The 25159-nt window shown below is 44.4% G+C and overlaps 1 protein-coding gene across 1 annotated transcript in view; it reads left to right on the top strand.

Moving 5' to 3' along the window:
• The window catches only part of LOC115462551 (dynactin subunit 1-like), a 277665-nt gene that overhangs the window by 112323 nt on the left and 140183 nt on the right, over window positions 1-25159 (top strand). The window lies entirely within an intron of this gene.

A 25159-nucleotide genomic window follows, 5' to 3' on the forward strand; every position in this document is an offset into this window, starting at 1 on the left:
ATGGGTGGCTAAACTGAAGGCAAATTATATGTACCGTTAAATAAGATAGGAGAGGCTGGTCCAAGTTGCAGGGTGTATGGCAAGCTAGTCCAGGTGTGGAGTGAGTGGAAAGTCAGTTGCCACATGTATTAAAGGCTTCGAAGAAGAGTCAGGCTTTCACCTGCTTTCTGAAGTTGAGGTAGTCTTAATTTGTACAGCGCTGCGTAACTCTAGTAGCGCTCTAGAAATGTTAAGTAGTAGTAGTAATCAGATGTAGCTCCTCTGAGGACCTTGAAAATCAAACATTAGAGTTTTAAATTCATCCTCGTAAGGTACTGGTTGGTAGCCAGGGTAGTTTTTGCAGGAAGGGTGTGATGTGGGCACGCTGCATTCTGAATTAGTTGGAGCTGGTGCAAACTCTTTTTAGTTTGACCAGTGTAAAGGGAATATAAGAGATGTACATTTGAAGGTTGACATATTTCAATCACTACACTAAAAGTAATCTGGCTGATATTCAGCTGGCAGCGGTCAGCATTTTGTAAATACTAGGTGAGCCCCTGATAGTTAGTGCCAGGCCATGACCGGTCACTGACACTGAATATCAGGGCAAAATTTGGTGGAGATGGCCACCGGAGCTTATGCAGGTCCCAGCCAATATTCAGCCAGAGCCTGCAAAAGACAATTATGTGGGCCTCAGCTGAATATCGGCCGGGACCTGAATACTACTACTTACTACTACTACTTAACATTTCTAAAGCGCTACTAGGGTTACGCAGCGCTGTACAATTTAACTAGTTTTGAACTTCTAAGAATCCCTGATCCCCCTCCCAAAAGCCCCCCTTCTTCCTACCCCCTCTCCTCAGCCCACCAGACTCAAAGCCCCCCTCCCCCCCCTGAGGTCTGGTGGTCTTAGTGAGGGTGTTCGGATCAGGAGCAAAGCTCCTGCCCTTTGTGGCTGCCGCAACCTTTTGTAGCAGCTCGTGGTGTACCTGCCACCAATACCCCCACTAGTACCACCTAGTGGGGGCCTGCCTAGACTTTGGGGACATTGGGGTAGGAAGGGCTCATTCTGGGGGAGGGGAGGATGACTTTGAGTCTGGCAGGCTGGGGGAGGGGGTAGGAAGGAGGGGGCTGTTTTGTGGGCCCGGGAGGAGGATGGACAGCAAGTTATGCGGGTTCCAGCCAATATTCAGTGCCGGGGCCCGCATAGCTAGGTGGGTGAATTTAGGACAGCTTCTGTGCTTCCTTAATTCATTTGCTTAGTGATGCGGGTCTTGGCACTGAATATTGCTGGCACCCACATAACCCCCCAGCTCTTCCCCAACACTGCCCCCTGTACCACCCCTGACCGGCCCACTTTTTAGTTGGGTGGTCTGTAGAGATATTCAGTGGCACTGTCTGGTTAAATGCCACTGAATATCATCACTTAGGCGGTGATAAGCAGTTTAACAGGGCATGAGAGGGTTCTGCCCACTTATATCGCTTTACATATCAGCCAGAATATTCCTTATTTCTACCTTTGTTGTCTACACATTTTAATTTTCCAGCTGCATTAATGGTTCTGTTTGGACAACTTTCCTTATCAGCCTTCTCCCCCTCTGTTCCCATCCAGCAACCTGTTCTAAGCACCCCCGCACACACACACACAAAGGCCTTTCTCTGTCTTCCAAGTTATACTCCAGATCCTGTTCCCCTTACTCCCAAAGTTCTCAATTTCCCACTCAGTCACTCAGTCCTGGCTCAAGCCCTCAGTCCAAATCTCGAGTCCCCCTCTCCAATCCCTAAATGTCTGCTCTCCTACTCAATCCCCAGCCCTGTCCATGCACATTTTTGCCCACTCCCTAAGCCCCACTCTTCTTCCTCCAGGCCTCTTACTCTCCCCTCCTAGTCTGTGCTCTGCTTCCCCATCAAGGTCACTCTAGGTTCCCAATCCCCGCCAACTGAAGCCTTTCTCCAGCACTGTTCTCTCTGCGTTGCCTGCCTTGTTTCCCCTCACGTCGTGTGCATGCTCAGTTATAGTGAAACTGAGCATGTGCAAAATGGCGCGTGCTCAGTTTCACTAAAACCAAGCATGCACGCGACATGAGAGGAAGCAGGGTAGGTAATGTGCAAAGAACAGCACTGGAGAAAGTCTTCAGTTGGCGGGGTTGGGAACCCATACCAGACAAACCAGGGGCCCCAGATCTAATTTGGGAAAGCCCAGGCCCCCAAGGCCCCCCCTAACTACATCACTAGCCATTCTTACAGTGATCATGTGACGGTACTATATTCACCAAACACGCTGAGTGTTACTTGATTAATAAGGGAATCCAGGAGTGAAGCCGCAACACAAAAATTATTAGCTGGATTATATATGACAAGGAGACTCGTCCTGGCATCTGCTTGGACACTGAAGAAGGTACTGCATATTACTATTGTTATTGTTAAAGCCATGCTCAGGGGCATGAGTATGAGGTCCCTATTGGAAATGGAGAGATGAAGAGCTAAGTGGTTCAATATAACTATAACATAGATTATGCTGTTGAACTTTATTTGTTTTCTTTACTTGGTGGGCATGCATCCAGAGCTTAATGAAACTGAGGGGTTTGGGGTTTGGAGGTGGGAGATACAAATCTGGATAACTTTTGTGTTATGGTTCCTGGAATTTTTGTTGATCTTTTTCAGGTGTATGAAGCACTTTGTTGTCATATCTTGTGTTTATATTTTACCAAAAAAAAAAAAAGATTGGGTGTGGGAAATTATGGTTTGATCTGCATAGGAGGAACAGGACCCAGTTCATACACCACCACCCCCCTGATCCTGTTTATTGCACACTAAACAGTTTTCAGCCCAATGGATATCACTCAGTCACGGGAGGGAGGAAGCAGTCCTCCATCTACATCCATTCGACTGCAACAGCCGGCGGAGGGATTAGGGAACTCTGTCCGTCTCCCTCCTTCTACACTGCACAGCACAGTCTGTCCATGTAGCAGAGCTGTAGTTTGTTTAATGGAAGGAAAAGGGGAGAAGGGTTAGAAGGTAACTTGGTTTGTGGTGAAGTGCAATCTTTCTCTCCTCATCCCCCTGCTAGCTGCATTGCCAGAACAGATTTTTTTTTTTTTGGGGGGGGGGGGGGGGTTGAGGGTCCTAAGGTTAAAATAGGGGGCACTAGGCATACAGGTCTGCCTTTCTTCTGCTGTGTCCCCTCACTAATATATTTTTTCCTTCCACTGCCTCTTCTCTGCTAATTGTGAAAAGTTGTCTCTCTACTTCCCACTGCTCTGTTCTCTGGCTCTTCTAATGCCTGTATCATTGTGTGTTGGAATCTCACTGGCGGTTCATCCCATTGGTGTTCTTGTGAGATCAACAGGCCAACCATCAGTTTTGCTATTCACAGCTGCAGGTATTAGAGGAGCCAGGGAAGGGAGCAGAAGGAAACAATAGACTTGCAGCACTCAGGTGTTAAGCTGACAGGGCTCGGGGATCTCTGGTAGCTCCAGTATTCTTTCTAGGGGCACTGGAGGGACCTAGGCCAAAATGGAGGGACTTGTACCCCTTCAGGTCCTCCCTCCATGGCTATGTCCCTGCCCCACACTTCACATATACTTTCCCTCTTCCTCCCCAACTCCAGCACTCTTCTTCCCACCCTCGAACCAGTGCCCTTCAACACAAACTTCTTCCTATCCCCTCTCCCTGCCTTCCTCCTGTTCTCTGCCCTGCAGTTTTCATATGTCCCTTCCCCTGGTCTGCAACTCTGTCTATCCACAATTCCAGGAATAACATGTATAGAATGTTTGTACGTTTGGGAAGCTCGCCAGGTGCCCTTGGCCTGGATTGGCCGCTGTCGTGGACAGGATGCTGGGCTCGATGGACCCTTGGTCTTTTCCCAGTGTGGCATTACTTATGTACTTATGTACATCTTCTTGGACACAGTGAAGAGGCTTGCTCAATATTGGGGCACTTGCAGAGCTGGCTTCTGTGCTGCTGCCTGCAGTGCCCGGGCCTGAGTATGAACCTTCTTGCTGTAAATTGTGTTCACAGATATGCAAAAGAGATCTTTGTGGTACTGAGAAGCAGCATGAACAAATCTGTGGTGCTGATAAGTCTGGTCCATCAAATTCAACTTCAGCATTAGAAGCGTCAGTCTCCACGGGTCTGGGAGCTATAATGGATGCTGGGGATGCTTCAGCATTAAGAGTGCAGCAATGTGAAGTGCATGGTAGACAGATGCAGGTGAGCAGCCTCCGCATCAACCATTTTCTTCACCCAATCTAATCCGATATCCTCCATACACAGGGAACTGCCCATACATAAAATAGTGAACCAAGAGGATGCCAAAGCCAGTGAAGGGCAAGATCAGTAAAACCATTAAGGAAATGTGTGCAGCCAAAACTAAAGCCCTGACCCCAATGGGAGCAAATCAGCAGGCTGCAGACCCTGTTGAATTGGTGGTGGGCAATGAGGACTCCAAGGAAAGTCTGGATCAGGAGGATGGCTTCATAACAGTACTGAGAAAAACTGGAGAGGCCAAGGAAGAGAACATTCAGACAGTTCTCATCAAATTTGAGGAACATTTCAGCAGTTTAGTGGCCAGGGTGCTGCACATGGAGCAAAGAGTGGCAGCACTCAAGGATTGGATGGAGACCAAAAGTTCCTCGTTTCAACTTCTGCACACTCAGGTACGCCTTTTAAAAGACAATTTGAAGGAACAAGAAAATTGGAGCTGACACTCCTTTATTAGGCTGTTTGAGGTCTCCGTGGGAGTGCTTTGTCCATGAGCTACTTAAAGAGTGTTTTTCAGGTTCCCTGACCCATCTGGTGTTTGAAGTGGAGCAGGCACGTAGAGAGCTCCAAGCTCGGTTGAGCCCAGGGGCTCCCTCGCATGCTATCATCATCAAGATGCTCCGTTTAGAGAAGATGGCGTATGTGCTTCAGGCCACTTTGGAATATAAAGACTTTAAAGTCTATTTGTTCCTTGATCTGGCCTTGGAGACACAAAGTAGAAGATTATGACCCTTAACATAATGACATTAAATGGTCAAATCAACTGTCCTGTCAAAAGGAAAGGCCAAATGAAGTACTTGAAAGACCAAAGGGACAATGTGGCACTTCTCTAGGAGACCAAATCTCAACAATGATGCATGAGAAACTGAAAAGGTGTGGAGAAGTGATACATTTCATGTTTACAACAAAGAAAAGAGGGGTGGCCATTTTGCTAAATAAAGGCCTCCAATTTGTAAAATATGAAGATGGTAGGGACATGGAGAGGGTAGTAGTTTGGCTCATGGGGAGGATTGCTAGAAGGTGTATTAGCATCCTCTATATGCGCCAAAGGGCTTAAAGAAACTTCTTTAGAAAGTGGTTGGGAGAATTTGATAGGATTGCAAAGGGATTCCAAGTGTTTGGGAGGGAGGGGGGACTTGAATTGTGTCCTGGGGAACTTGATAGATCAGGCCAACAGGAAAGGGATGGCAGACAGAAGGGAGGGTCTAAGGGAAAACATGGAAGAGTGTGATACCCCGGCGGGGGTTGAGGGTGGGCCTGCGAAATAACACAGCTGGACAACGGTATTTAAACGAAAATAAATAGTTTATTAACTGAATCCTGAGGCCTGTTACTTCACAGGACCAGGAACACAAGGTCAAACACCTCTGTAGTTCAGTTAATACAGTCTCAAGCAGGCCTCTAGCTGGCAGGCCCAAAACACAGTATGTGGCTGGTGGGGCTGTAACACCCCAAACACAGTAAGTTCTCGGCTCTTCTCAGAGTTCCAGGTCTAGCTCCAGCCTGACCTCAGAACGAGGCTTGCTAGTCTTAAATCAGGAAACAAAAGTGGCTTACCTCAGCCAGGTCACAATCATTAGATACTAGTAAAAAAGGCCCGTTTCCGAAACCAATGAAACGGGCGCTAGCATGTGGTTTTTTTTGTGTGTGTGTGTGTGTGTATGTGTCACAGAGTTATTTTGTTTGTGTGTGTGTGTGTGTGAGTGTGTGAGGGTCCGGTGTGTGTGCAGGTTGTTGATGTGTGTCTTTTTTTGTTTTGTTTTGGTTTTTGCTTGGGGGTTGGGGGATGTGCTGTGCTGTGCTGGCAAAGTGGGTTGGATTGGTGTGTGGCTTTGAGGGTGTGTTTCTGTTGTATTGTGTGTGTGTGCCTGAGGCTGGGGATGGTTGGGCACATCCTTGGCCGCTTCGGCAAAAGGGGAAGAGGAAGGGGGTGGGGAGTTACCTGCAGCCGCCTGAGAAGCCATGTATTCTTTGTTTGTTTTGTATTATTAGTTTGCATTTCTGTTGAAGAAAGAGTGGATGCCTTTCGAATGATGGAGGTGGTGCGTCGGTGTGCGGTTGGTTCGTTAGTTTGGCAGCCAGTCTCCAGCGATTCCTAGGCAGGGAAGGAGTACTCCTCCCCCTTCCTTGGTCGCTGTTTGCTGCTGGCTGAGTTGCGGGTAATCCAGCTGGGTCACAGCTTGTCCTGTTTGCCCACGTCCCAGATGGTGACGGGCACGTTGTTTTCTGGCTCCTCTGACTCCATGTCAAGCGATCCCAAATGTAGTCTGTGCTATAGGCCCTCTGGCACTCTTCAGTACTGGCATTAGGCATTTAAAAATTTCTCCCCCCCCCTCCCCCGCTCTATTTTTGCACATACCCACAGTAGGAATATTCTCTCGTTCCAGCGGTGGTTCTGTGCTCTCCGTGCTGCACAGATAATGAGCCATTCTGCTGGGGAATGCTCCTCCCTTATTGTCACGTAGTTTCCTCTGATTGGTCCGTCTTACGTTGCCTAGTGTTGCCTGGGAACGGTGTTGTGATGGTCCTTTGTGTTTCAGAATGTTGAGGGTGTTTTTTCTGATTGGTCCGTCATGCGAGGGCGGGGCAGAGAGACATGGTCAGTGTTGTGGCTTCACCACCATGAATCCATGAACCCTTCAGTGAGTGACTGAGTGACTTCAGAACGTTGTCTTCAGAACGTTGAGGGTGAGTTTTATTATAGTAGATAAGCTGTAGCGGCATTTGCTGGGACTCCTGTTCTTCCTTCCCTGAGTCTCCTTAACCTCAGTCTGGCTCTGCCTTTTATACTTCCTGGTTCTGACTCCACCCCTCCTGATTTACTTCCTCCCAGGGCGGGACCACTTATCTTAAGATGGAGCAGGCTATTTGAAGAACTATTCTTAAGGGTGAGGGGCAGTGTTCTATAAACTCCCTCACATAGGGGTTGATACTCAAAGCGATTTAAACAGGCAGGAGAGTCTCCTGCCCATTTAAATCACTTGTGCCTGCCTAGCTACAAGTATTCAGTGGCACTTAATTAGACAGTACCACTGAATATCGGCGCTTACTAGACATGCCCCAAGTGGGCAGGTCAGAGGCATTAAAGGGTGAAGGAGCTGCACCCGCATGGATAATTGGGCATGTAGCATCACATAAACAGCAGTCCTAACTTTGCCTGGTTAGCTATGTGGGTGCTGGCACCAAATATTGGTCAGTACCCACATAACATCGGGTATTAGCCTGCAACGTACAGTGTCCTTTCCTCCCTCCCACCCCAGCAAACTTCAATCCCCCTCCCATCCTTTCGACACATGCTGTGATGCCCCCCACTCCCTACACAAGGAACAAAACCCCCTCCCACCTCAGTTGGAGGAGGCCCCCCAGGCCTACCTTACTCCCTGGTAAAAATGGCCACCGCTAGAATCGTAAGACTCCCGCTAGAGGTTGCAACAGCCATTTGTACTATGGAGCCACTGACCACTGCTGGCTGAATATCGACCAGGGAAACATTTGATTTATTTGATATTTAGAGGACTCAATCCCTTGTGTTGGAAATATATCTGCCTTTTGGAGAAGTATCAGATATATTCCAGAATAGATTATCTTTTGGTGGGACAGAGTGTGAAAGTTGTGGATACATCCAGTATGTCTCTCTGGTCAAGGATTAGTGAAGCTGCAGGTGAATGTGAAGCAGAGAGCAGTGGGGAAGTAGAGACAATGGAGGTTAAATCTACTCCTGTCTTAGAGACAGGAGGTAAAGGTGAGATTGAGGAAGGCCTGGGAGTAGTTCTTGGCCCTAAATGAAACAGGGGAAACATCAGGTGCGGTATTATGGGATGTGGGTAAAGTGATTATGAGAGGGGTGATCATCCAAATAGCCTCCCAGTACAAGACAAAGCATGAAAAAGAATACAACAATTATATGAGGAGTCGGAAAGGTTCCTGCAGAAAAAGGAGTATGAAAGCCTACTACAGACTGATGGAAGTGAAGCGTAAGATAGAGACCATGAAAGTGGAGAAGATGGTATTTTTTATGCGATTATCTAAAAGGCAGTATTTACAACAGAGCAGGAGACATGGAAACTATGAGTTTGTCAATTAAAAAAGGAAGAAATACAAGGTTGATAAGCGAAACAGTGAAGACCCAGGGATACAGGGTTAAGAGCAACAAAGAGATAGCAGAGGAGTTTTGAAAATATTATCAGCTTCTCTATGCCACGGAGGAAAGTGGGGATGTTGAGGGAATGAAGCAGTATATTTTTAGAGCTGGACTGTGAAGGGTTACTGAGAATGATAAAGCAATACTGAATAGATCAGTTAGTAGGTTGGGAAACCTGCTGTGGAGGACTTGCAGCTCATCTGCATATCCTTACAGCCTTCTCCGGGGTGACACCCAGGTCCACCCCGATCCACTCAGGGCCTTCGCTCTAGGTGCCGCGCGCCTAACGGCGCGCGGGGCATTTTTCTCTTTGTATCTAATCTTTTTCCAGTTGCTAAAGTACCTTAATCGTTTATGGCCCCTATTCACATTCTCTTCCTAGCTCTGTCCCTTCCTAATCTTTTCCCTCACCCCCTACCTCTCTCCGCTACAGGAACTCACTTCCCATCCATTGACTTCATCACCTCACCTTCTCTCCTACCCTCTTCCTCCTTTTTGGCTTTTAATCTCCGTCTCTTTCTTCCCTCCATTTTGCCTTCCCCATTCCACCTAAATACCTCTCGCCTTCGACGCCTTCGTGGCCACACCTCTCCTACTCTCCTCCGCTCTCTTTTACTCCTTCTCTTACTCTCAGCTGGTGACATCAATCCCAATCCTGGCCCTCCTCACCAACTATTATCCAAACTCTACAGATCTCACCGTGACCTCTCTAACCTCATCTCTATTCCTCTACTCCCCTCCTCTTCTCTGCCCTTCTCTTGCGCCCTATGGAATGCCCGCTCTATCTGTAACAAACTCCCCTATATCCAGGACCTCTTTATCTCGCGTCACCTCCATCTGCTCGCCATAACAGAAACCTGGCTCTGCCCTGATGACTCTGCTTCAGTCGCAGCCCTGTGCCATGGCGGTTATCTATTTTCACATACTCCTCGCCCTGCTGGCCGTGGGGGCGGTGTTGGACTACTTCTCTCTCCCTCCTCCAGATTTCAACCCCTTCTTCCACCTCAATCTCACTGTTTTTCCTCCTTTGAAGTCCACTCTATCCGCCTTTTCTCTCCTCTGCCTCTTCGAATAGCGGTCATTTATCGTCCCCCTGATAAGTCCCTTTCATCCTTTCTCAGTGACTTTGATGCCTGGCTTGCCTTCTTCCATGATCCTTCCTCCCCCTCTCTCATCCTTGGTGACTTTAATATTCCTGCTAATGATCCTTCCAACTCTTATATTTCCAAGTTACTCGCTTTAACGTCGTCCTTTAATCTCCAACTATGCTCCACCTCCCCCACTCATCAAAATGGTCACTGTCTTGATCTCATCTTCTCCTCCAACTGTTCACCCTCTAGTTTCCTTGCCTCCGATCTTCCCCTCTCTGATCACCATCTTATAACTTTCACACTTAAATCTCCTCCCTCCCAGTCCCGTCCTATCCTATCTAATTTATCTAGGAATCTTACCGACATTGACCCTTCATCTCTATCCTCCCATGTTTCAAACCTCCTCTCTACTGTGGCACCATCCACGTCTGTCAACGAGGCTGTTTCTTCTTACAACAATACTCTATCCTCTGCCTTAGACACTCTTGCACCTTTGATGACCCGCCCTGTAAGGCGTACAAAACCCCAACCTTGGCTGACTTCTAATATCCGCTACCTACGTTCCTGTACCCGCTCCGCCGAACGCCTCTGGCGGAAATCTCGGGCCCTTGCTGATTTCTTACACTTTAAGTTCATGCTGACCTCCTTCCAATCTGCTCTTTTACGTGCCAAACAGGATTATTATATCCAACTGACCAACTCTCTTGGCTCTAATCCTCGACTTCTCTTCACCACATTGAACTCTCTCCTCAAGGTGCCCCCTCCCCCAACTCCCCCTTCACTATCTCCTCAGACCCTTGCTGAATTCTTTCACAACAAGGTTCAAAAGATAAACCTTGCTTTCTCTACCTCACCAGCTCTCCCTCCACTAGTCCGTTCCCCTCTCTCTCCTTCCCCTCATTCCCTTTCCTCCTTTCCTGAAGTTACTATTGAGGAAACTACACTTCTCCTTTCTTCCTCAAAATGTACCACCTGTTCCTCTGATCCCATTCCCACCCACCTTCTTAATGCCATCTCTCCTACTCTTATTCCTTTTATCTGTCACATTCTCAACCTCTCACTTTCCACTGCGACTGTCCCTGCTGCCTTTAAACATGCTGTGGTCACACCTCTCCTTAAGAAGCCTTCACTTGACCCTACTTGTCCCTCTAATTACCGACCCATCTCCCTCCTTCCTTTTCTCTCCAAATTACTTGAGCGTGCTGTTCACCGCCGCTGCCTTGATTTTCTCTCCTCACATGCTATTCTTGACCCATTACAATCTGGTTTTCGCCCTCTCCACTCAACCGAAACTGCGCTTACTAAAGTCTCCAATGACCTATTACTGGCTAAATCCAGAGGTCAATATTCCATCCTCATTCTTCTTGATCTTTCCGCTGCTTTTGACACTGTCGATCACAGCATACTTCTCGATACCCTGTCCTCACTTGGATTCCAGGGCTCTGTCCTTTCCTGGTTCTCTTCCTACCTCTCCCTCCGCACCTTTAGTGTTCACTCTGGTGGATCCTCTTCTACTTCTATCCCTCTGCCTGTCGGCGTACCCCAGGGTTCTGTTCTTGGTCCCCTCCTCTTTTCTATCTACACTTCTTCCCTTGGTTCATTAATCTCATCCCATGGCTTTTCCTACCACCTCTATGCTGATGACTCCCAAATCTACCTTTCTACCCCTGATATCTCACCTTGCATCCAAACCAAAGTTTCAGCGTGCTTGTCTGACATTGCTGCCTGGATGTCTCAACGCCACCTGAAATTAAATATGACCAAAACCGAGCTTCTCATTTTCCCCCCCAAACCCACCTCCCCGCTCCCCCCATTTTCTATTTCTGTTGATGGCTCTCTCATTCTCCCTGTCTCCTCAGCTCGAAACCTTGGGGTCATCTTTGACTCTTCTCTCTCCTTCTCTGCTCATATCCAGCAGACCGCCAAGACCTGTCGTTTCTTTCTTTACAACATCCGTAAAATCCGCCCCTTTCTTTCCGAGCACTCTACCAAAACCCTCATCCACACCCTTGTCACCTCTCGTTTAGACTACTGCAATCTGCTTCTTGCTGGCCTCCCACTTAGTCACCTCTCCCCTCTCCAGTCAGTTCAAAACTCTGCTGCCCGTCTCATCTTCCGCCAGGGTCGCTTTACTCATACTACCCCTCTCCTCAAGACCCTTCACTGGCTCCCTATCCGTTTTCGCATCCTGTTCAAACTTCTTCTACTAACCTATAAATGTACTCACTCTGCTGCTCCCCAGTATCTCTCCACACTCGTCCTTCCCTACACCCCTTCCCGTGCACTCCGCTCCATGGATAAATCCTTCTTATCTGTTCCCTTCTCCACTACTGCCAACTCCAGACTTCGCGCCTTCTGTCTCGCTGCACCCTACGCCTGGAATAAACTTCCTGAGCCCCTACGTCTTGCCCCATCCTTGGCCACCTTTAAATCTAGACTGAAAACCCACCTCTTTGACATTGCTTTTGACTCGTAACCACTTGTAACCACTCGCCTCCACCTACCCCCTCCTCTCTTCCTTCCCGTTCACATTAATTGATTTGATTTGCTTACTTTATTTATTTTTTGTCTATTAGATTGTAAGCTCTTTGAGCAGGGACTGTCTTTCTTCTATGTTTGTACAGCGCTGCGTATGCCTTGTAGCGCTATAGAAATGCTAAATAGTAGTAGTAGTAGTAGTAGTAATAAAGGAGAGCTATTGTCCCATAGCCTTATTAGATTGCTTTGAACTGTTTGAAAGCCTTTTGATTAAAAAATTAATAATAATAATTTGGTTTTGGTTCAGTGAGTCTTTTGATCTTGATGCAGTATCGATGTGGGCAGTTGAGGTTCCAATTTTTTAAAATATGTGATTAATTCAATCTGGATCAGGTCTGACTGACTGGTAAATGGCAAAAAGACATTTTTTTACTAGGAAATTAAGATTTTTTTTTGCCTCCCCTGTTATATTTAGATTTTGCTAAACATGACCCAGGCAAAATCCTCTCTGCCACAACAAAGGATCAGTGGATCACCAATCTGGTCTCTTTAGTGGAAGAAACCCAGATGAGTCAGCAGACATCAGTATGGAACAGGTTGAAGATGTTAGGCCATGTGACTGTAACGATGCATGTAACTCCCTGAAATAATAAGTCATCAACAATCTCAGGATTCAGTCCAGCTCTCCTGTCTTTCACAGTCCATCCCGCAATAGAAAATGTCCTCTCAAAAGACGTGCTGGTAGCAGGAATGCACAGGATCCCCCGTGCCAGTTTTGGCCAGCACTTTTGCTTGTTTTTAAAAAAAAATCAAAACATTGTCGTATCACTCAAACATAAATAATTATCCAATTCATTAACAATAGCCTTAAAAGGAGGTATTGTTCCATAAAAGTTGGTCATAAAACTACTAACATCCATGTTCATTCTGTTGGAGAGGGGCTGTTCCAAGAGAATGACACAGGGACAAAGTTTGTCCCTGTCCCCTTGGGCTCTGTCTCCATCCCTGTCCCATCCCCATGGGCTCTGTCCTCGTCCCCGTGGTTACCTGCGTTTCCCCATCCCCCTTCATTCTCTAGTTTGAATATCTTCAAGAACTGATGCAAGAATGTCAGATGTGTGAGAACCCTTCAGTCTTAAGGCCAGACAAGCAGATTTTCTCTCTAAAGGCTGTATCAATCCAGTGGACAGTCATTCCAATGTAAAATTTTCCATGGGTTGATCAGCAGTCTATTGTGATAGAGACATATGCCTGTTCAGCAAGAATTGCTATCAGCTTCAGCTTCATCTCCACTTTAAAGTGGCCAACTCATCACTGTTCTGTTTGGTTGGAAACCAGTAACCAGATCAACATACACAGGAAATTCCACTGTTCTTATAGGTTATATTCACTGAACAGCAAATTTTAAGATGAGATGATCCACTGTTTGTGTGATGAGGTTTGCAATAGTAAAATCCTGTCCCTGGTTTTGCTGTTTCATTTGGTTTATTGAGGAGTCGTCATTTGCATCTTGCTTCCTCTTTTACTTTTAACTGCAAGAATCAGATGTAACTGAAAAAAAGTAGCAAAAATTGGTGAAATTATTACTTTAGTAAAAGTAAAAGTAACAAATGTTATCCTGTACTTCTTTACAAAACGTTTTCTAAACTACAGTAACTAGTTACATTTGCTTAGTTACTATACAGCACTGATGGTAGTACACGCCTATCACTATCGTTTTCCCCATTACATATGGAATTTTTATTCATACGGATTCCAAGATGTGGTTTATGTCCTGTAGAAGACTGTCCCATTAGTTATCTTCCTTCCATCTGGTCTCAGAGATGCCTATTATATCTATCTTTTAATTCTGGCATTTGCATACAGACATTTCCAACAATATTTGTTGTTCTTATTTACAACTTGCTCAGCAGTTAACAGTGGTAATTTGCAATCTTTAAAATCTGTCTGCCCTGTATTTAAAGATACCTTGGCGGAACATGGGAGAAGTCATGAAGTATGCATAATTAACTATGTACGTTTACACCTGCTTCCAAACTTGTGTAAATTCAAGCTGCTTCATTTTAACCACAATTTCTGTGGGTTTCATGAGATGATTTTAGAAAGACACATGGAGGGGCATTTTCGATATGACATCTAAGTCCAACTTTGGACATTTTGCACAAAACGTCCAAAATCCGAATAGGAGAGAAGGTCATTTTTGAAAAAGAAAAATATCTATCTTTTTTTTTCAAAAATACTGTTTCGAACAAGGTTTTGTGCTTTGGACATTTTGTTTTTTGGTCTATTTTCAAAAAAACAAAAAAAAACAAATAAGTGAAAAACATAGAGATTCATGCCATTGGGATGTAGGAGGAGCCAGCATTTTTAGTAGACTGGTCCCTCAGACATCCCAGGAGAGCAATGGGGCACCCTGGAGGGCACTTCTGTGAACTTCATAAAAATGCTCCCAGGTGCCCATCTCACATTTCTTCTCTTGTTCCTTCAGCCCTCCAAAACCCACCCAAAACACACTGTCTCCCACTGTACACCACTCCAATAACCCTTATGGGTGAAGGGGGCACAGTGGGTACAGTAGGGTTTTGGTGACTTTGGGAGGGGTCATAATTTCCACTACAAGTGTGACAGGTAGAGGGAAATAAGGACCTGGGTCCCCCACTGTGCACTGCACCGACCACTACACTACTCCAGGGACCTGCATGCTGCTCTAATACACCTGACTTTAACATCTGAGGCTGCAATAGAGGATGATAAGTCATATTTTTATTCACATTTTTGGAGAGTGGGAGGGATCATCTGGTCATTTAGGGCACCTTTTTGTGCCTTATTTGTTCTGCAAACAGGTCTAGACATCTTAGTTTTAGTCCTGGGCGTTTTGGTTGTAAAATGTTCAAATGTAAGCCCCCCCCCCCCCCCCAGCCTACCTTTGAAATGCCCCTGACATGCCCCCTTGTGATTTTTTTTTATTTAATCTTTTATTAATTTTCAATTAATTACATAGCGATGATATTACATCAAAATGTTTAGGAATTCACAATATTTTGCTTAACTCAATAAGCTAAAGCAAAAATAAAAATGAAGAAAAAATACAAATACATTTTGTCCACAATAGAAGGATCCAAGAATAGGAAATAAATCCAAATATCTAATACATACATAGAATTATGTCATAATTCAAACTGACCAGAAGGATTTTAGGATCATGCAGCCTAGATAGCACATTAACTGGAAGAAACCATTTCAGAGGTAACCCTCACATTTTCTCTAGCAGTAATAAATTCTTGTAATCTTTTAGGACAGGAAAAAAGGTAATGAACTCCATGCAGAGAAATCATGCATTTACAAGGAAATTTAATAACAAAAGTTCCCCCAAGTGAAAGAATTTTTGGTTTAAAAACCATCAATTCCTTCCTCCTGGCTTGAGTCTCTCTAGCTAGATCTGGGAAAATCTGAATTTTAGCTCCCATAAAGATGGCATTCATTTTTCGGAAATAAGTACGCAATACCAAATTTTTATCCGACTCCAGTGCAAAGGTAACAAGCAATGTAGCTCGATCTGAAATTTCAGATCTTTCAAGAAAATCAGTTAAATTCAATTCCTGCGGAGGTTCCTGTTCCATTTGTTGGACAAGTAATTTTTTTGAGATATTGTGTTCGAGTCACTAAAGGGTGACTTTCTATCGAGATATCTAGAATCTCCAGGAAATATTTTTTTTAAAGTCCAATGGCTGTAATGAATGAAGAAAATGGAAAATTCAAAAACCTTAAGTTATTCCTTCTTAGCTGATTTTCAGTATATTCCAATTTGCGTGCCTGGGCTTTATTTTCCTTAATTACAGACACCACAGTAGCTTGCAAAGATTTTAACTCAGAGTCACAAGTTTCCAGTTTGGCAATATGGCTTTCAGCCTTAGTGGATATCTGTGCATTAGTAGTTTTTATTTGACTTATTTCAGTTTGAGCATAATTAAATATCTGCTTTAGAGACGTGGTTACCCTTTTGATGGCCTCCCAGAGAGTGTCCATAGTGACTTTTTCTGGGTTTGACGAACCTCTTCCTAATCCGGGAGAAAGCTCTCCCTGGATTATTCCTAGGGGTAAATAACCCCCTTCTGTTGTTACAGTACCTGGGGTTGAAGCGAGGGCTGGTCCTCCCACAGCCGTCGGAAAGTCGACAACTCCGGTCGCTCCCTCATACGGCCCGCTCTCAGTCCCGCTAATTCTCCCAGGTTGTGGAGGGGTCGAACCGGCAAGGGGGCTCAGTGTGGCTCCCTCTGTGCTGTGCTCCAAAGATGGCGTTGTGGAGCTTCTAGAAGCAAGAGCCGGCGTTCCCGGTGGGCTGATTCCATAGCTCTCCAGCGTGGGTTCTGACTTGGTGGGCACATTAACTGTGCTCGAGGAGGTAGGGGCCACAGTTTTGCCTTTCCTCTTCCCCATTACTCTCGAGGAGCGCTCCGTGTCGCCAGCCCTCGAACGGAAAACTTTTGGAGCTCTCGCACACACGTCTGGTCAGACGGCCATCTTGGATGCCCCCCCTTGTGATTTGAATGCACTGCAGTTGAATTGCATAGATAAATGTCTGCATAGTATGTTTTGAGAATACTGATTTAGACATTTTGAGAAGAAAAACGTCCAAATTGGACTTTATGACAACTTTTGGATGTTTTCTTTTGAAAATGAGCTCCATAGGCGGTCTATTAGTCTTTATAAAATAGGCTTCCAATAGGCGCCTACTTGGCTTCTCGAACTAAGTGAGCCATTATAAAATTACTCTCCAGGGGGTTTAATTTGGCACTGCATGTAAAATTCTTATTTTAATAAAATTATTCCAATCAGACTAAGGTGAAATGTTCTGCTAGCGTGTAGTTTCTATGTAGGCTGAAAATAGTAATGTTTCCACTATTCATACTTGGCAAATTTTCACATGTTCTTCCTGCATGCCAAATTGGGGGAATTCTGTCCCTCTTGAAGAGTTATTATGCCTACAGATACACAGACAAAAAGATGAGCAGACATCGATCCCTATCAAATAATTCTTTATAACATTCCATTTGTTTAAAAGCATGAAAAGAAATATTTAAGCAGCTTTCAGCTGCAGAAAAGCAATGAGAAGGACGTGCTAAAAATGAAACGAGATGAAAGAAAATGCACAACTTGGAAATCATATCACATTAAGCACAAAAAAAGGTTTCACTTTAACATTGTGCACAAATACAGAGTGGTTTTACTACGAACTTAAGAAAGGTTATGGCAGAAGTCTGTCTCCTTCTCTTAATGTTTAGCCTATTCTGAGCATAAAGTCTGTACAAAACACTGAAGATATCTGGAAGTCCCTTTTAGCCTATTCTCTACTTTCATGTATGGTATTGGGGAGGGTTAGCAGGGCTGGATTTAAGATTTTGGTGCCCTTAGGCAAAACCAGACAGCAGATCCCAGAGAGTGGGGGAAGGGGAGAGCTGAAAGAGGAGCAGCGGAAATCCATAAAGGAACACTGAGAAACCAGAAGAGGAACAGTGGAAGGCCATAGAAGAACACCAAAGAGCCAGAAGAGAAGCAGGGGAGGGCCATAATGCCACAGTAGTGCCCCTCTGAAGTAACATGTTTACATAGCCCTACAATAAGCGGGAAAAAGCTCCTTTTTGACCTGGGTATTTGGCACTCTTGGTCAGCAGTTCTCGAACCTGTTCTTGGGGACCACCAGCCAGCTGGGTTTTCAGGATATCCTCAATGAATATGCATGAGAATGCCTCCATTATAGGCAAATTATTATCATGCATATTCATTAGAGATATCCTGAAAACCCAGCTGGTTGGTGGTCCTCAGGACAGGTTTGTGAACCACTGATCTAGACAGTTGATGTGCCTAAATCTGGTTATGTGCTATGCAATCCTTTTTCTCTAGGGCTTCCCTTGTAGATCCATTAGTAGGGCATCTGATCTAGGGCTTCCCTTGTAGATCCATTAGTAGGGTATCTGAAGTCTCTCAGCACCCCAATCTCCTCTCTCAAGGCAGGCATAGATAGATTCTGGCTAGGAATCTCCCACAGGAAACTACAGCAGTTTCTCAGCTTTTCTCTCTCTGTTTCCCATATGAGCAACAAGAAAAGCTTTTCAAGCAGTCCAAGCTTCCCCCTCATTAGCAAGTCCAATTACAAAGTAAAAGGCAGAGAAGTATTAGCGGAGGTCTGCAGTAGCAGCACTTTTATCTTCTCCCTCATCAGGGGATCTTTTCACTTGATTAGAATTATACAGTCTTTTACTTCTAGAGCTTTCCTCAGCAGCTTTGCAGCTCTTGTCTACCAAATGGAAAAGCTGTCCTGGATATAGCTGTAATCCAATTTAATTGGGGCTGCATTTCAATTAAAAATTCTAATTGCAATTCATCGAGCGATTAAAGGCAGGACAAAGCCAGCAGTCCATTTGGGAGGAAGGCAGGGGAGACATGCATTTCCTCTCCCTCTCCAACCCCCACATTAGATAGCATACCTTTGCTGGTGGGGATGCCGAAGCCCCATCAGTCAAAGGTATCCACTGTCAAAGCAGCCCCCTTCCTCCTTGTGCTGCCTCAGGAGTGAGGAAGTCAGCGGAGTGCTTCCAGCCGCTGATGCCAACAGTCCCCAAGCATGCTCAATTCATGCACGAACTGAGCATGCTTGGGACCTGCAAGTGTTGGTGGCTGGAGGCACCCCGCTGACTTCCTCGCTCCTGAGGCAGTATGAGGAGGAAAGGAGTGACTCAGGTAGTGGACTAGTTCAGCTGGCTGGCGGGGCTTCAGTTACCCCACCTGCCATTGAACAGGTACTGCAGCTTTGGAGGGGGCCTTAGCCCATTCTGTCTCTCATATGTACATCTCACCATCACCTACTTTCTCTCTCTCTCTCTTTCATATGTGTGCCCTGTGCCTTCACCCATTCTCTCCCTCATATGTTTGTGCAGCGCTGCGTATGCCTTGTAGCACTATAGAAATGCTAAATAGTAGTAGTAGTAATAATATGTGCCACCCATGCATTCACCCATTCTCTCTCGTGCCCCCGTGCCTTCACCATCCTCTCTCTCTCATATATGCCCCCTGTGCCTTCAGCCATTCTGTCTCTCATGTGCCCCCTGTTCCTTCACCCATTCTCTCTCTCTCTTATGCACCCCCCTGTGCCTTCAACCATTCTCTCTCTCTCTCCCTCCCTCTCTCTCTCTCTCTCTTCAAATGTGTACTCCTATGCCTTCACCCATTCTCTCTCTTTGAAACGTGACCCCCTGTGCCTTCACCCACTCTCTCTTGCTCAAATGTGCCATGCCTCTCTTCCCGTGGTTCTCTTTAAATGCCCTCACCCTGCACGGTCAGTCCAGAATCTCTCCCTCCCCTCCCAGACCGTCAGCAACTCTCTCTCCCCTCCTTTCCCCTCCCCTCCCAGTTGACCTTTTCTAAACGTTTTTTTTTCCAGTAAGTCTTCACCCTACAGTGGCATCCATATTGAAACTCTGCCTCGGTCTGCATTGGGCCTTTCCTTTTGACCCGTCCTGCCCCCTTCTGAAAACAGGAAGTTGAGTCAGAAGGACGGGTTAGAGGGATAGGCCTGGTGCAGGCCGAGGCAGCATTTTAATATGGCTGCAGCTGCAGGGGGGAAGACTTAATGAACAAAAAAGGTAAACCGGGAGGGAAGGGAGAGATGCTGGACCGACCATATGTACATGCATGCAGGCGGGCAGGGGAGGAAGGGCAGTTCATTATGAAACACAAATGTTTTAATAGCAACTAACATGCAGCTTTAAATGTAACATTACAATTGGGTTATTATCCTCTTAGTATTAGTTCTTAGTTCTGTAATTCTTTTGCCAGTTATCAAAGATCACTCAAAATCTTTGTCTGAATGTTCTAACTATAGACCTATTGCTAATATTCATTTTTTGGCTAAGATAATCAAATCCATTGTGGGATTGCAGCTTCAGGATTATTTGGATTCTTTTGACATACTGGATCATCGCCAGTCAAGATTTAGAAAGTATTACAATAAAGAAACATGTCTTTTAGCGCTTAGTTCTAAGCTGAGAACCCTGGTAAATAAGGGTATATTCTCTATTCTTATGCAATTAGATCTCTCAGCTGCTTTTAATGTGGTTGACCACGATTTGTTGATGTTTCACTTGAGCCAAATTGGCCTCTCTGGTAGTGTTTGACTGGTTTTCCTCCTTCTTGAAGAATAGAAATTATGAAGTGTTTTATAAAAACAAGAGTTCTCATTCCTGGATACCAGGGTGTAGAGTCCCACAGGGCTCATCTTTGTTTCCTATTCTATATCTATTTAAGCCCTCTGGGTAAATTACTCAGGTTTCTGAATTTATCTTATTATGTTTATGCAGATGATGTCCAGATAATTTTCCCTGTTACTTCTACTGTTTTGGAATCATTTGAACACATATAGTATTGTTTTTCCAGAATTTCCAGATGGATGACAGACAATCGACTTAAGTCAGTGGTTCCCAAACCTGGTTCTGAAGGCACCCCAGCCAGTCAGGTTTTCAGGATATCCACAATGAATATTTATGAGATAGATTTGCATGCAGTGGAGGCAGTGAATGCAGATCTCTCTCATAAATATTCATTGTGGGTATCCTGAAAACCTGGCTGGCTGGGGTGCCGCCAGGACCAGGTTTGGGAACCACTGACTTAAGCTAAATGCAGACAAAAACATTTTGCTTTTGGTTAATGGTAAATCTTCACTGTTTCCTTTTGTTAACCTTACTTTAGGTGGTAAAACTATTTTATTTCAGAAAGCCGTCAAAAACCTAGGCGTCTGGATTGACTCTGAGTTGAAATGAGATTTCCACATTAAGAAATTAGTTACAGCTACTTTCTTTAAACTTAAATATTTGTGACAGGTCCGTTCTTACTTCTCATTAGATGATCTCCGTAAAGTAGCTGATCTTTGATTTTCTCTAGTATTGGTTACTGTAATTCTCTCTACCTGGTATTGTCTTCTAAATCCCTTTCTAAACTTCAGTTACTTCAGAATACCGCTGCTCATATATTATTTTACAAAACTAAGTATGATCATATTACTCCTTTGTTTCTGACTCTTTAGTGGTTCCCTGTTCAAACTAGGATACATTTTCTCATGCTTGATATTCAAGATGATGAGTCGTGTCTGTTCAGGCTATCTCTCATCGTTAATCACAATTCAATATCCAAAAAGTACTACCAGGTCTTTGTATATTAACAAGCTTCAACAGCTACTCTAGACCTAGGTTGGCTGTCACTTTAAGAGACCTTTTGCACATGCTGTAGTTTCGATTTGGAATATTTTACTGTTTGAAATGTGGACCAAAACTAATTATGTAAGGTTCAGGAAATTATTGAAAACTTCGCTTTTTTTCGTTATTATTCTTGATTTTTTTTTTTTAATGTTTCTTTCCTGATTTATATTTTACCTACTTGTACATATTTTATTGTTTTTAATTTATGATTTCAATTTTATTTTGTATATTGATGTTGTGTTATTGTAAACCATTTTGAGCTTTTGATGTGACATGGTATATAAGATCTGTTATGTTAATAGATTTGCCTGCTGTTCAAATAACATGAAAAATAAATTTTAAGAAGCAAGAAGGAAGGTGTACCTACAAGGATGCTATGGGAGGAAGAGGAGTGATGGTTCACTGTTGCATTGGGCCGATGCATGTCATTGTGACATCATATAGAAATGATGTTGACACTTAAAGAAAGATCTGCTGCAGCACATGGCCACAAATGTGTGCCCAAGGGGGCATGCCAAGACCCTTTTGGGCCCCTTCAGAGCAACTGCAGAAACATTTTGGAGCCTTCAGAGCTGGAATGTTCCGAAGCTCCTCAGATTGCAGACTGGTACATTGGACAAGGGCCCAAAGATTATTGAGTCTCCTCTTTCTTTACTTTTAGAACTTATGGTGGAGAAAAGGAAAGTTAAAACCAATTTTGCAGTGGCCTTGATGCCCATAGTTACTGGTCCCATAGACAAACACATTTCTGTTGTTAACTCTACTGGGGGTAGTTGTCCCAAAGGACTCCTCCCCTCCCCCCTCAACCTATTGTTTTGAATTCTGCACAGTCCTTATTGGGGATTTCATCTCCATCTTTGTCGGCAAGTGAATCGGGCAATGCAGTATAATCCTCTGCAGAGTTGATAGTAATTGGTTGGAATGCCTAGAACTGTAGCTTTTCCTTCTTTTGGAGAGGGGGCTCAGCATGAAGTTTCTATGGACTCTGAGATTATGCTCCTTGATTTTTGGTGTGTGGTAACAAGAATTGAGACATTGCTACAAGGCATGGTGTATCAATTACGTTATGTAACTTTTAAGGAGTGGGACCAGAAGACTGACTTATTGAATAAGGAATATTCTTTGATGAAGGACATCCTTAATGCCTATTTTTTAGTGGATAATTTGGAAAATTCTTTAGGTCTAAGAATCTACAGCTGCCTAATTTCCTATGACACATCTGCTTTCAACAGATATTCTTTTCTAGCTCTGATACTGTTATAATTTCAAAGTGGTTGTCGTGCCCCTCACCTGGTTCAGGAAGCCACTAGAGTCCTGCTCCTGCAACATGCCATGCCTAAGAGTTTTGTGAGTGTTTACTTCCTGGTTGCTGTACTTCCCTTTTATAGCGCTAGATAGGGCGCTGACAGATGACCTCACTTCCTGGCTAGGGAAATTTAAGGAAGTAATCTACACTCCTCCAGTGCTTCAACAGCAAGCTTCCAGAGTTGTGCCTCTTCAGTGTTTGTTGTCTAGCCTGTTCCTGCTTCCAGCCCTGCTTGTTCCAGTCCTCCAGCCTTGCTTGTTCCTGTCTCCAGCCTTGCTGTTCCAGCTATTCCCTGGCCTCGACTCTGTCAGGCCAGACCCCAAGGGTTCTTTTAAGAGCCAATGCCAAGGACTTCTTTAACAGCCAACCTCTACACAAACTCTGTTGTGTTTCAGCCAGTCTGCTAGGCACTGTCTAGTCCTACGCTTCAGCCTGTTCGAGTCAGGTCCTGCCTTCTCCAGCTCCCAGACTCAGCCAGGCGGTCCCATCAACAACCATCGACAAAGGCCTGCGTGGCCTTACGCCACACAGGTAGAGTGAACCTTGTCATGGTCCAAGGGCTCACCTTTCCTAATCGTGACAGTGTTATTATGTTGGCTCGGGTTGAGGTGGAGGTTTAGGAGGCAGTGGACCACTGGGAGCCCTCTGGAAGCTTTGATTTATCCGGTTTCTTGGAGAATTTACAAGATAATATTAACACCAGATTCACCCCCTTAGTCACCTTCTCTACTGATCATGATAAAGTTGTTTTTGAAGGCTTAGTTCAAGAAGAAGTATGCTAATTTCTGCGGACAGAGTGCGCTGGTGTTCCTGGATGTATTGCATGCCACCCAGATGGATAGTAAAACTTTTCTTACAACGTAAATTTCAAGTTTTAGTTTTAGGGCCTACCTTTTTTTAATGTTAACAGGAATTGTTATTGAAAGCATCATCAAACATACAACATCATAAAAGCAATAAGTACAGATCCCCAGCAACAAATGGGCCCCAAACAGGTACCCAGACATACAAAAGAAAAAGACCTGTATTTTTGTTAAAGCAAAAAACATCAGCAAAGGACACAGCAGGAATAAAAGCTAAACTCCTTATCAGAACACCCAAAATCCTCCACCGCTCTGGTTGAGAGGTGGGGATAGTGCTGGGCAGACTTATACGGTCTGTGCCAGAGCCGGTGGTTGGGAGGCGAGGCTGGTGGTTGGGAGGCGGGGATAGTGCTGGGCAGACTTATACGGTCTGTGCCCTGAAGAACACAGGTACAAATCAAAGTAGGGTATACACAAAAAGTAGCAAATATGAGTTATCTTGTTGGGCAGACTGGATGGACCGTGCAGGTCTTTTTCTGCCGTCATCTACTATGTTACTATGTTACCCCATGCATATCACCCTTAAAAAAGCAAAGAAAGAACAAACCAAATCCAATATCCACCCAACTACGCACCAGAAAGAAGCAAAGGGGTCCATATTTTTTTCCACTTAGAAAGTGTCTTTCACTCAAAGGCCAATAACTTCTCAAGTTCACAAATATACCATAACAAATTATACCATTTAAGCACTGAAGGGCAACAAGTTTGCTTCCAGGAACATGCAATCACCAAATGAGCCGCATGCACTTGGGCCTACATTTTCAAAAAGATCCCTTGAGCACACTTGGAGATGTTTCTTATTGAAAAAAACAAACAAGGGTTAGGTGCTTCTTGGAGGGTGTGAGGAGTTATTTAATTAGTAGCAGGTGATTTGTTGGGATATATTCTCATATGGTTTCTTGACTATTTCTTGTAACTGATCTTTCTTCCCCACGTAATATAGGCTGTTAGAAAAAAAGGAAGAAAACATTTGGTTCACTTTTATTTAGCTAGTTAGCTAATTAGTTAGTTAGTAGTTGGTATTTATTAACTGCCTGTCTGAAAAGGTTCACCCAAGGTGGTGTGCAGCAGGTTCAGTTTGACATAAAACTTACAGTTTTGTTAAGAGCATAACGATAGTAAAATGACCAAATATAAGCATAAATACAATCAGTGAGGTAAACTTGGAGATGGCAAATTCTAGTAATAGGACTAGCAATTCTATAACAGATCAAAAACAATCATGTAATAGAAATATGATAAATGTCAGCTTAGCAGAACACGAATTGTACTATAATAGGCAGCATGGAAGAATGTTGATATAGCATAGATTTGATACTCACAATTTCACCACAGTACAAATGAAACACTATAGTGATAATGGTGTTTCTACTATACAATGAAACATCTTAATGAGCATGCATTAGAATATTCAGATAATCTACTTTTCAAAAACTTCTGGATTTAAGTTTGACTGAGTCTGAGCCCAAGTGTACTTATCAGAAAAGTGGATATCCCTCAACAACTTTGGCTTGCTTCTGACTGAGATATGTGTAAAAATCTTTGCATGACATATGCTTAAACTTATGCTGCACAATCAAAATTCCTTTTACAGATTCAAGCAGCAGGGAAACAGAGAGATCAACAATCCTTTTCTCTCTCTTTAGCAGCCCCATGTGTCCAGACTGACTAATAGGCCAGAGATGGTTTCTCTCATTATGTGGGTGGGTGTGTGGTCAAAAGAGGATATTTTCCTAAAAATTAAAAAAAACCTGGAGGACATATCTGAAGAATTCCAAAAAGAGGACTTG

This window comes from Microcaecilia unicolor, chromosome 2 (genome assembly GCF_901765095.1).
Source record: "Microcaecilia unicolor chromosome 2, aMicUni1.1, whole genome shotgun sequence".
In the NCBI taxonomy this organism is placed as follows: domain Eukaryota; kingdom Metazoa; phylum Chordata; class Amphibia; order Gymnophiona; family Siphonopidae; genus Microcaecilia; species Microcaecilia unicolor.